The sequence below is a fragment of the Oryctolagus cuniculus genome, chromosome 2 (assembly GCF_051225735.1).
Source record: "Oryctolagus cuniculus isolate XC-2025 breed Fujian yellow rabbit chromosome 2, ASM5122573v1, whole genome shotgun sequence".
In the NCBI taxonomy this organism is placed as follows: Eukaryota; Metazoa; Chordata; class Mammalia; order Lagomorpha; family Leporidae; genus Oryctolagus; species Oryctolagus cuniculus.
The window spans coordinates 189,424,797-189,437,923 of NC_142868.1; the positions used below are offsets into that span (position 1 = coordinate 189,424,797).

Sequence of the window (13,127 nt, forward strand, 5' to 3'; positions counted from 1 at the left end):
CTTCTTGCACCAAGCTACCTTCCATTCCCCCACATTGGCTTTGTCTTTTGCATATGCTCTCCTACCTATGCTGGGTGTTTTAAATCTAAAATTCACTTTAGTTTTTCCATCTTGTGAATATATGCTATTTATTTTCCCTTCCATTTCTTCCTTTATCCTTTGTTTATATCCACATTAGAAGTATTCAGCTCCTTTTCACTCCTTTCAAATAACTTTCCAACTCTGTGCTGAAAGTCAAATCAGACCTACTGTTTGTTTCTGTAAATAAAAACAATCAAAACATAGCCAAAGTCCTTCATTTACTATGATCAAAGGCTGCTTTTATGCTATATCAACATAACTGAATAGTTGAAACAGAGCAAGATACTAAAAATCTACAATTCTTAGTATATGGCCCTATACAGGAAAAATTAGACAATCTGTGCTCTACTTCATGTATGAGGTCAACCAGATGTCCACGGAAGCACCCTTACTCAAGTCTGGAACTTACTCTAGCTCTTGTTCTAGGTTAGCAGGCTAATGAGCAGATTTCTTCACTAGTAGGCACCAAATTTCTTTAATGAGATTGAGCTGCCAAAACAGTCCCGATGCACTGATTTTAGGTGACTTACATCATACAAAGAATGAGTTCATGTTTCTAACTCACCAGTGCCTCCCTCTTGACCTCTACTTTGGTTTAAATCAAGCGTGCGTCCATGTTCTGAGACAGGTGTGTTTCTATTGTGCTGCCTTCTGTCATCTATGACACCCAGGTAATGTGGGGTTGCAAGATGCAACACTGACTCTCAAGTTTGAAGGAGATCATATTCTAGGAAGGTAGGAAGATATATCATCTCACATTTGCATGCAAAGTTCCAAACAGAAGATTTAACATGGCCAGGAAACAAGTTATCTTTACATTTTCTGGATGAACCTTGCATTAGTGAGGGACATCAATGGCCTACACAGTTACAACTCTTGAGTCACTGAAAGCCAGTGTTCAGGAACAGTTTGAGGGGTGGAAGATTCAGTGTTATGAGTAATGGTGGGGCCAGTCTTAAATAAATAGCGTTAGGAAACTGCAGAGATAATCTCCACATTGTTTCAACACAAGTACACTCTGTAGAGGCACAGCTTGGTGACTAACAGCATTGCTGTCTCTTTTTTCATGGCTAGAAAATAGCTTGGAATGGCATCCTAGTTAAAGAACTTGAAGAGAGAGTTCCTGGATGGGAACAAAGAGAGATGATGCCTGAAAATGAGAATCTTCATATTCACTGATGGTAATAATAAATGAGGAAGTGTCTTTTCTCTGCCCGTAATTCTAAATTTTGCTGAGCAAATCACTGTATCAAGAATGTGCCATTAAAATTTTAATACTTTTTAACCAGTATGTTTATATAAGACAGGGAGCTCAAAAAATATTTGCAAATTCTCATTCTGAAGCACTCTCTCAAATCAGGGCTTATCTGGTAGATCTGAGGTAGGTCAAATGTCTCAAAACCAAGCTTAGGCAGTTGGGATCAACTGCTGCCAAATAATATGGACTGGGAGAAAGAAAGATGTTGCTCCTTCAAAGAAATTTAAACTACTATTTCTGGAGCTGGAAAAATAGGTACAGAACAGGCTAAAATCAATAGGTGTTCACCCCAACCCTTGTTTTATAGATTAGTACCATGTCTCTTCTACATGAGATAACTAAAAATAGAAAAGTCGGGCCATTTGTCCAACGCCCCATAGAAAGTCATACAGCTAAAAGGCAGGCTCACACTGAATCTGACAAATCAACCCTATAACCAGTTGGGATCACCTACACTTAGCCATCACCAATCAAATTCCATCTTTAAATCTAGCAAGGGCTTGATATCAGAAGCTTTTGGATAATTGTGGTTCCTTCATTTACTGTTTGCATGATATTGAGTAATCTGACCTCTCTGAATCTGTTTCTTCAAGTATAAAATTTGAGATAATTTCCTTGCAGCACTGACATCCATGTTAAAAGACAGTGCACATTAAGGACTAAATCCATCTAACTACTAATAATTGTGATAGATATAAATGACAAATATTTCATTCTACTTATTCTTTAACATGTGAAAATAACACTTCTTATTCCCAGGCACCCTTCCAAATGTTACCATAAGTATTAACTTAATGAGGAAGTGTGTCCTCACTTTACAAAGAAATAAGATGCAGAGAACTCCAGTGACTCACCCACGGGCACCAGCAGTGAATGGGGAGCCAGATTTTAAACACAGGCCCTCGGATTTCATAGCCACTAATTCTATTGCCTCTAAGGAAACAGTAGTTATTATTAACACTCAATAAGTGATGGCAATTTCTTGTACATATTATTTTAGATGATAAAACTGAGATCTGGAGGCACCAAAATAGAAGTAAAGCTAAAAATAAATCCTGGGTCTAATGCTTCCCAGTCCACTGTCTTATCTACTTTGCTGCACCATTTCCCACTGAGAGAATTACATAAAGGAGTAGAAGGATTACATGTATTCTGATAAATGATATCTTTCATGCAGTAAATCAGGTATTATTTATCAGGGAGAAAAAAGGGATTTTTTTTTTCGATATTAGACTCTAATTGTGTGTAATGCAGAGAAAGAAAGTAAGGGAGCCTTTCCTGGTTTCCAGCTAGAAATAAGAAACATTACAACAGTTCAAACTTTCCATGGGCCTGGGAATCACTCTAGCAATTTATACAAACAGCAGTGTCATGATTCCATTTATAAAGTACATTAGTGACCCTGGTAGATGTTACTGTCTGCAGAGGATTAAGAATGCACTTTAGAGAAGATATTACAGCTTTGGAAGTTAGTGTTGGTTTTAAGATCTCCAGGGAGTTGCATTTTAAGTGTGCAGCTGCCTTGAGAATGAGCTGAAGCAGTCACAAACTCAAGGCAAAATCCCAGAGGCCAGACCTGGTTTCAATATTCTAGAATTTTCCTTCTCCATACCAAAGAGAAATACTTCCTCCTCTGAGGCTCATTTAAACCATGACATATATCAGGAACCAGCCAACTTCCTATAAAGAGCAGATAGTAACTATTTTAGACTTTACAAGACATGCAGTCTTGGAAACAAGTACTCAACTCTCCATTGTAACAAAAACTTACATAGAAGATCTGCCACAGAATGAGAGCCACTGTGGTCCAAAAAACATGAACAGAAACAGACCGTGGACTCCATTTTGCCTGTGGGCTATAATCTACTGACCACTGCATGAATCATCTCCCATGTGGACCCTACCTACTAAATCCTGTATAACCCCCACTTCACAGCCACTAGAGCTTTCTCACAGGGCCCAAGGCCGTCAGTCTGAGGCTCCACCAAGGGCCAATCTTCCCTTCAATCTTCTTCCTTTCTCAGAAACTTATGAACACCCTGGCCTCCCTGTGTCATTATCTGCCCAGGTCACAAAACCTTCCGTCAGTTCCAGTTCACTTTGAACACTCCCATCCATGGCACCATCAGTAGCTTGATATTTGACTTTTGATTCCTAAATTTCCACATCACTGATCATAAACTCCCAGTCTTCCTAACTCCCTTGCTTTTTTACCTCATCATCCTAAACTCAGCACAATCCCCAGGTCACCCCTATACAACACAGTAGCCACTAGGCACTTGTAACCCTTCAGCACTTAAAATCTAGCTGATGGGGCCCACATTGCAGGCATCCCTTATGGGCACTAGTCCACACTGCTCCACTTTCAATCCAGTTCCCTGCTAGTGAGCTTGGGAAAGCAGCAAAAGATTGCCAAGTGCTTGGGCCCCTGTGCCCATGTGGGAGATCTTGATGAAACTCCTGGCTCCTGGCTTCTGCCTGACTCATACCCAGCCATTTCAGTCCTTTGAAGCCTAATTAGAACATACTTATAGGAGTCTGGCGAAAACACAATATACAATGAAGTTGGTTGCCTAGAGAGAAATGATGAGAAGGGAACAGGAAAGGATGGTGAAGAGAGAAAGAAAAGAGTATGGCCAAAGTTAATGAGGAACATTTCATTGCTACAGAATAGATGAATGTTATCATACCATTGACATATTTATATAAAGTTATGTTTGTGTGTATGTATATAGTATACATTTTTTTAAAAAACTAAAATTATTCTTAGGTGTTTAATTGAAAATTAATCTCTGTTAAAAATAAGAGTGGGGATAAAAGAGGGAAAAGATGTACAATTTGGGACAAGCTCAAGCTGCCTTGCCCCAAATGGTAGAGTTAGAAATGAGCCTGGGGATTTCAATTCAATCTGATCAAGGTGGCATGTACCAATGCCATCTCACTAGGCAAAGTGATCAGTTTCAGTTCACAGTTGATCACACTGATAGGTCTAAGAGTCAAAGGGATCACATAAACAAGACTAGTGTCTGCTAATACTAACTGATAGAATCAAAAAGGGAGAGAACGATCCACCATGGGAAGTGGGATACACAGCAGACTCATAGAATGGCAGATGTCCTAAACAGCACTCTGGCCTCAGAATCAGCCCTTAAGGCATTCGGATCCAGCTAAAAATCCCATGAGAGTATTTTAGGCATGGAAAGCCAAGACACTCTGGCAAAAAAAAAAAAAAAAAGGAAGGAAGGAAGGAAGGAAGGAAGGAAGGAAGGAAGGAAGGAAGGAAGGAAGGAAGGAGAGGACCTAAATGAAAGATCTCCGCGAGTGAGATCCCAGTGGAAAGAACGGGCCATCAGAGGAGGAGGTACCTTTCTCTGAAGGGAGGAGAGAACTTCCAATTTAACTATGACCTTGTCTAAATAAGATCGGAGTTGGTGAACTCAAAAGGCTTCCATAGCCTTGGCAACTCATGACAAGAGCCTAGGGAGATTACTGATGCCATAAACAAGAGTGTCAATTTGTTTTTTTTTTTAACTTTTATTTAATGAATATAAATTTCCAAAGTACAGCTTATAGATTACAATGGCTTCCCCCCCATACCGTCCCTCCCACCCACAACCTTCCCCTTTCCCACTCCCTCTCCCCTTCCATTCACATCAAGATTCATTTTCGATTATCTTAATATACAGAAGATCAGCTTAGTATACATTAAGTAAGGATTTCAACAGTTTGCTCCCACACAGAAACATAAAGTGAAAAATAATAGATGATTTTTTTTTAATGATGATGAAATCAGATCAGACCTATTGTCATGTTTAATCCCAGTGAGAGTCAAGTTGGGAGTTGATAATTTCTTTTTTTTTTTTTTTTTTTTTTTTTACAGAGGATCAGTTTAGTATACATTAAGTAAAGATTTCAACAGTTTGCACCCCCATAGAAACACAAAGTGAAATATATTGTTTGAGTACTCGTTATAGCATTAAATCTCAATGCACAGCACATTAAGGACAGAGATCCTACATGAGGAGTAAGTGCACAGTGACTCCTGTTGTTGACTTTACCAATTGACACTCCTGTCTATGGCATCAGTAATCTCCCTATGCACCAGTCATGAGTTTCCAAGGCTATGGAAGCCCTCTGAGTTCTCCGACTCTTATCTTGTTTAGACAAGGTCATAGTCAAAGTGGAGGTTCTCTCCTCCCTTCAGAGAAAGGTACCTCCTTCTTTGAAGACCTGTTCTTTCCACTGGGATCTCACTCACAGAGATCTTTTGCCAGAGTGTCTTGGCTTTCCATGCCTGAAATACTCTCATGGGCTTTTCAGCCAGATCCGAATGCCTTTAGGGCTGATTCTGAGGCCAGAGTGCTATTTAGGACATCTGCCATTCTATGAGTCTGCTGAGTATCTCACTTCCCATGTTGGATCACTCTCCCCTTTATTTATTCCATCGGTTAGTGTTAGCAGGTACTAGACTTGTTTATGTGCTCCCTTTGACTCTTAGTCCTTTCATTATGATCAATTGTGAACTGAAATTGATCACTTGGAATAGTGAGATGGCATTGGTACATGCCACCCTGATGGGATTGAATTGGAATCCCCTGGTATGTTTCTAACTCTACCATTTGGGGCAAGTCAGCTTGAGCATGTCCCAAATTATACATCTCTTTATTTGTTAAGTCAACAACAGAGTCACTGTGCACTTACTCCTCATGTAGGATCTCTGTCCTTAATGTGTTGTCAAATGTGAATTAATGCTATAACTAGTACTCAAACAGTACTTTACACTTTGTGTTTCTGTGTGGGTGCGAACTGTTAATCTTTACTTAGTCTATACTAAATTGATCTTCTGTATATAAAGATAATTGAAAATGAATCTTGATGTGAATGGAATGGTAGAGGGAGTGGGAAATGGGAGGGTGGCAAGTATGAGGGAAGTTATGGGGGGGGGGGGAAGCCATTGTAATCCATAAGCTGTACTTTGGAAATTTATATTTATTAAATAAAAGTGGAAAAAAAACTAAAGGTAAAAAAGCATCTCATACAAAAACTTATCCTGTGTGTTGGAATTATGGGTAAATTTTTCACTCACAGGCTTTATATTTTGTAAATTTTTGACAATGAGTATGCACCATGTTGATAAAAGCTAAAAGTAAATTAAATCAGATAAAAACCCAAAAATCCAAATCAAACTTTCTTAAGTATATGGTGATGCCAAAATTAAGTACAATTGAAATTAACTTTACAGGAAAAGAAAAAAAAATTAAAACTTTCTATAACTGATGATACCTAGAAATAATGTGATCTCCCAGAGTTTGTAGAATTTAATATTATTCAGGTGAGCAAATGTATAAAAATACAGAGTGAAAAATAATCAAAGGCCTGTTTTATTTCTAATTAAAGGGGGGTTGAGAAATAGTAGAGGGACTCTGACTCTGGAAATGCTAATCTTTTCAGCGGAAATAAACCAGCCCCACCTCTCTCTACTCAGAAGGTCTCTGACGCTCCCTGCTCCTGGCCACAGTAGGACCCAAGGAGTGGGCCAGCAATCTTAGTTTGGGACATTCAGGGCAGCCCTCAGCAGCAGATAGTGCAGTTAACCAGCAACTAGATTGAGAAGCAACAAGAACCCAGGGCTCTCTGGTCTCATGGAAAAATCTGAAATCAGATCCAGAAGGGGAATGCTGAAACAACATGATTTGGATTGCATTTCTCTGGGTTTATAGCCTTCTTAAAATGCACAACCGAACTAAAGCTCTTAAAGAATGGCATGCAAAAAAGCATTATCAGTATTAACCCAGGAACTTGCCAGAAAACCAAGACTCTTGTCGTCAGTTATGGTAGGCTGATTGAAGAACCTCAGCAATGCCCAAGTCCTGGACCCAGAAATGTGTGTGGCAAAAAGGGACTTTGAGAATGTGATTGAATTAAGGATGCTGAGATGAGAACCAAGTAGGTTCTAAACATAGTCAATGTCCTTAAGAGGGAGACACGGACAAATCTGACTGCAAAAGAAAAAGACCAGGTTGGGACTACACTGCTAGCTTGAAGACGGAGGGAGGAGCACAGTCCAGGTTGTGAAAGGAAAGCAGCTTTAGAAGCTGGAAAAGAATAAGAAACAATTTCTCCCAAGAGCCTCAGGAGCAAGCAGAGCCTTGGAGACACCTTGACTTCAGCCCAGGAAACCAGATTTCAGCCCGACACCCAGAGAGTGTGGCGATTCGTCACAGGAGTCACAGGAAATGAGTGTAGACTCTTCACAGTAGAGGAGACAGAATCTTGGGTATGGTGGCCTCGCGTGACAGCATCAGGGAGCACACTCTTTTTTACTCCTAAGCACAGTCACTAATGTTGAGTAGTGTCTACAAAAGAGAAAGCTGCCATCTAGGAGTCTTTGGCCATGTTTTTCACCAAGTGACCTGAGTAATGGGTGTACCTGTGCTTTTGGTTGCTGGAAAACTGTGTAGGGTGGTGATGTTCCTTACTATCAGAGTTTGGAAAACAGTAGAATTTGAGCTACCTTGCCATTTGAAAAGTTAATTGACAGCACAAGTACATATACAGGGGAGAAGCTAAGATGAAAAACACCACCTGATAACAGCAGAGTATAGGAGATAGAATCTCCCTCTTCCTTGTCTTACATGAGAGGAAATCTTCTAATTATCTTCTTGCCTCCTTACGAAGACTAACTTAACAGGGTCAAAGGAAGGACTGGGGATTCAGCCGCCACATTACGAGCAGTGGTGTGATATGCAAAGGCATGTGAGATGCTGAAAATGCAACATATAGATTAGTATTGTGGTGGAGGTAGTACTTGAACACTGGGTTAACACAATCCAAATTCCTTGCTCCCTTGCCATTCCACATGGCTTCGTGCAGAAAAGAATGAAGACAGAGTTAGGACTAGAACACAACTTCCCTTTGCATTGTCAAAGATCCTTTCCAACTCACATTACTTATTTCTTTTATAAGAACATTCTTACATGACGCCATGCCTATCTGCATTCAGTGTATTACTGTGTATTATGTTGTTCACACTACCAGAGATGCTCATTTTTTGTTCCCATCAGGTAAATAGTTAAGTATAGTAAAGGCAAAAAAGAATTTAAAAACTATGCAAAGAGGGTGTTGACTCCCGAGAGAGAAAACAACATAGTTCATTGAGCACTTTTTTGTGTGTATTTCTTTATATTCATCTCACAAATTCTTACAAGGTTTTAGGTTGGGTTTTATTATGTTCAATTTGTCTATAAGGAAAACTTATGTCTAGAAAAATGAGAATTGTCCAAAGCCAGTCCATCAGTGAGCAAACAATGAAGAATGTTACTTTTACCTCCACCAGATTCATAAAGAGAAAAATTAATTTACCTTCATAGCTTAATGGTACAGAACCTTCCTTGACATCTGGGCAGGTATGAGTGGGGAGGCAGGTGCAGCCACTTCCCATCCATCTGTGCCCTCAGGCCTGGTTTTCTGCCTTGAAACTCCAGAATACTGAAGCCTTGCTATGAAAACAAAATGAGACAAATTGTGATAAAAATCTATCACGGGCTGGTAGATCAATAACATCTTCCTCCTCATTTCCCTCTCTGAACTCATTCCTGTCAGCATAAGGAAAGAGCTGCTCAAAATGACCTCTAGGACCATGTAAATCCTGACATCCTGCCATCAAACCCCAAGCAGACTGACGTGCCTCCTCCATATTGCTTTATTCACAACAGGACTTCAACTATTTCTCCTGGCTCCTTTACCACTCTGGCCCCTTCTGTGTCCCAGTGAGTCCCATCTCAGGGCCTGAAGCAAAAGCTTGCTTTCTCAGCACATAAGCCGACATCCGAGTTATCCTATTCCCATACCCCTTTCCTTCCTTCTTCATCCGCAAATACTCTAGTCCCAGAAATATTTGAAATCATGAGATCGACCCTCATTTCCATCCTTATGAGAGAGGGGGAAAACTATAGAGGAAAATCCAACTAGCTTGAAGACATAGATTGGCTGCATAGAGTTTTGCTGAGTTAGAGCTGTGTTGTTTTCTTCTTTTCTATGATGAAACTTGGGCTATAAATAATTTCAGAAGCTGATAATATATCATCACCATAATGACTACTGTGAAGGACAAATTATGTATATTGTTAGGTTGTATAAACTCTGTGTGTGTCCTAGGTTTTTCATTTTCCAGAACATCATCCTCATCTGTCCTCAAACTAAGATACTGAGTGTTTTCTGGGTCAGAGATAGAATTGGGCTTTAGCAAGTATTTCCTAGAACCTTCAGTTCTATCATCTAAATAATATGGACTTCATTTTACAATGACAATGTAAGACTGAGTTATTAAAAGACTTAATCAGAAGCTTATAGCTTAATAAAGTTTGACCTGCTGTGTATGAAAATGAATCAGACCAAGAGTCACAAGACCAAGGCTGGTTCCAATTGGCTCCAGTATTAATTCCATGTATGGTCATGAAAAGATCATGCCCCCCCCACTTCAAGGCTCAGTGTTCAGCTCAGACTTTTGGGTCAAGATGATCTGAGGTCTTTTCCATCGTCATAGTGCCACAATTGTATTTAGATTATGATATAAATGTCGAAACAAAGATACTTCATGATCTCTCTGAAAACTTTTGCTACACAAATCCTACCCACCTGCCAGAATATCCACAAGGGAAAAAAGTATTATCCAGTGTCTTCTTCCCAGGCCCAGAGGTACTACAAGTGTCACAGACAACAAGAAAATGAAAAGGGAGATCGAGGCTCAGGTTGTTGAAAACAAAAAGAACAAGATGGCCAAGAGATGCAAAGAAGGGTCTACAGCAGGTAAGGGACAGCTCTGGTGAGATCACTAGTGCTCAGAACTTAAAGACAAAACCAAAGAACTCTTCTTGGGCTTTTTTATGCCCTTTAACCGGAATGCATATATATGCATCCTTGCACACACACATGCATAGAGACTCATACTCATTCCACATAAGTAATTTCATATTAACCTTTAATCTGGTTTCTAAAACAAGCTTTACAAATGATATCAAAATACAATTCTACATACTCAGTGGAATCAGAGAACCTTCCTCTATCCCTGCTTACAGCAGCAGGGAGTCAAATTGCGTCATGGAAAGGTTTTGCCCATGGAAAAGTAACCATTGCCCAGGCCACATACAGTGAACTTTCCTCCCTCAAATATGCAGGAACCAGCATTCTGCCTTTAGTTTCCATCTCATGGAGAAGAGAAGGAAAAGCACAACACTAAAAGTGAGAAGAGCTATGTTGACCAAGGTAGATATAAATTTATTTTTAAAATATTGTATTAATTTTCTATGGCTACCCTAACAGAGGACCAAATTCAGTGGCTTATACAACACAAATTTTTGCTCTAAGAATTCTAGAGGCCAGAATATCAAAATTAGGTTATTGGCTGGACCATACTCCCTTTGAATGAGTTAGGGAAGGATCTGTCTCAACTGCTGTTCTTCCTAATGGTAACTTCTTGTATGTGCTGCTCCCCCTGTGTATACATTTCTGTATCCAATCGTATCCTTTTTATAATAATCCAAGTCACATTGGACAAGGAACACACTATCTTAACTGCTTATATCTGCAATGACTCCATATTCAAATAAGGTCACATACTGACAGACTGGAGCTTAGAACTTCAACACATCAACTTTATGGAGACGTAGTTCAACCCATAATAAATACCTCTCATGGAAAATTGGCCACAACCCAGTTCTCAATCTTCTCTATGAAATAATAGTTGCACTGGATGATTTCTAAGGGGGCTTTCAACAGAGCAATTCTAAAATTCCATCTGCAGATAAAATTCTATCACAAATTCTATTTATGACTTTAACTGCACATTACAATTATATGGGGCAGCTGTTACAAAAATGCCACTTCTGCTACAGGGCAATTAATCAGACTTTCAAGGGGGGTGGGAGTTTGACATTTTAAGCCCCTAGATGATACTAATATGCAGCAATGTTGAGGCATTCATCTACAATATTGCTTGAAGACAAGCTCAGATAGTATATTTCATCTCATGAAAAACATAAAAAACTTAGACTTTGTCCATATAGGAATTAGTATAACAAATGCAATCATGAATACTCAAAACAGATAAGAAACTAATTATAATTCTGAAGCAACCACTACTTTTCCAATCAAAATTCTTACTTTAATATTAATCTAGAGCAGGTCTTATTTCAAGACTTTGGTTTCTAGTCTCCTCCCTCTTTCACCTGTGTTTCCTTCAACACAGCACTTACTACTTGTTCCTGTGATGGTCTTTGAATTGGTCCCTTCCCCTCACAGGCTCTGTACTCCCTTAGGGCAAAGTCTATGCTTTAGTTGTCACTCTAACACTAATGCCTGATACTTGGTTAGTGAATGTTTTGCATGAATGAATGAGCAATTGATTCAATATGAAGATTCAGGATAGAAAATTTGAATCAAGAAGATGTTCACAAGGGCTTATTGCTATAGTAATTTGAACAATGGCATATTTGCCACTTTACCAAAATATATGCTTTATTTAGTCTCAGTAATTTGATTGTAAGAGCGCTCTTTGAAACCAAAATTAAGAGAATAGTGAGCTCTGCTCACATCTTGTAAGACTATGCTTTCTAGCAAAAAGCAAAAATACTTTTAAAACTAGATGAGTCATACTGTGCCCAAGGCTTCAAAATGCTTTTTCCAGAGAACAAGTAGCATTTCTCCTTGGAATTAAAATGAGACCTCATAGATCTATGACAAATCATGAAAGATGCAGGTTATATATAAAGCAGAATTCCTTGTCAAGGAATATTCTTAAATGAATTATTCCAGCTTTTATATTTATGCAGAGAAAGCCTTACACAAAGACAGAATGATAAACATGACTACTTCCTGGGAATCTAAATGTTTAACTCTACAATAGTATAGAGGTCCCTAACAAATCTTTCCTTGGCTGCATAGCTTCCTTATCTTAAAAAAAAAACAGGCACCACTAACACAGAGTACATATTATGATTATTTTGAAGGAAACTATAAGTGCAGGAATGCTTAAAAATTCAAATATGTATCTATGTATTGATTTATTAAGTAAATGCAGATTCACTTATTGTCTCTTATGTTCTATTCATAATGCTTTGGAGAGAAAACAAAGTCAAAATAGGCACCTCACTCTTAATTGAAATTTCATTCTAACATGGAAGAAAAAAAGAATGTTTCATACATGTTAACTCACACATGATGCTTTTCCTATAGTAAAATGCTCTCAATAAAGCAAAAATAGTAATTTAAAATGGAGATAATGGTCAGCAAATGATGGAAGTACTTGTTTAAGTAACGTTCAAAGGGGTCAAATTTTGATAAGAGACACAGAGAAGGGTATTAAAAATGTGAGAAAAAATGGCATGTGAGATCCTGAAAAAAAAAAAAAAAAAAAACTGGGCAGCCCCACCCACTTTTCCTGTTTTCTCTAGAAACACATGTACAGTCATTCTCAAAGACTCAGCTCCCTAAAGTCATAAAAAACAGATGCTTGGCCTCATGTACTCACATTCAGTCCCAGGAAACTCACCGAGCAGGTTGGTCCTCAGAGGTCCCATGCAGTCCTTGGATGCTGACACGTGGCCTGGCTGGCATACTGGTGTGTCCCAACCCCCATCCTCCAGATATTCCATCCTGTTGCCAAGCATGCCGTGTCACACCCATTTGTGTCCACAGGGGTGGTTCTACCTTCATATGACCCACAAAAACTAATGGGCATCCCACACCCACAGCCAGGTACATTGTTCCCAAAGCTGACAAAGACCCTAAC

The 13,127-nt window shown here is 39.1% G+C and overlaps 1 long non-coding RNA gene across 3 annotated transcripts in view; it reads right to left on the bottom strand.

The window, feature by feature from the left end:
- The window catches only part of LOC127489191 (uncharacterized), a 314,551-nt gene that overhangs the window by 31,877 nt on the left and 269,547 nt on the right, over positions 1-13,127 (bottom strand). The window contains exon 4 of one of the 3 annotated variants that reach the window (XR_016230564.1): positions 8,702-8,838. The exons of the other annotated variants lie outside the window; for them this stretch is intronic. This is a non-coding gene — a long non-coding RNA (uncharacterized LOC127489191). The remainder of the gene's footprint in view (positions 1-8,701; positions 8,839-13,127) is intronic. 3 annotated transcript variants of the gene reach the window in all.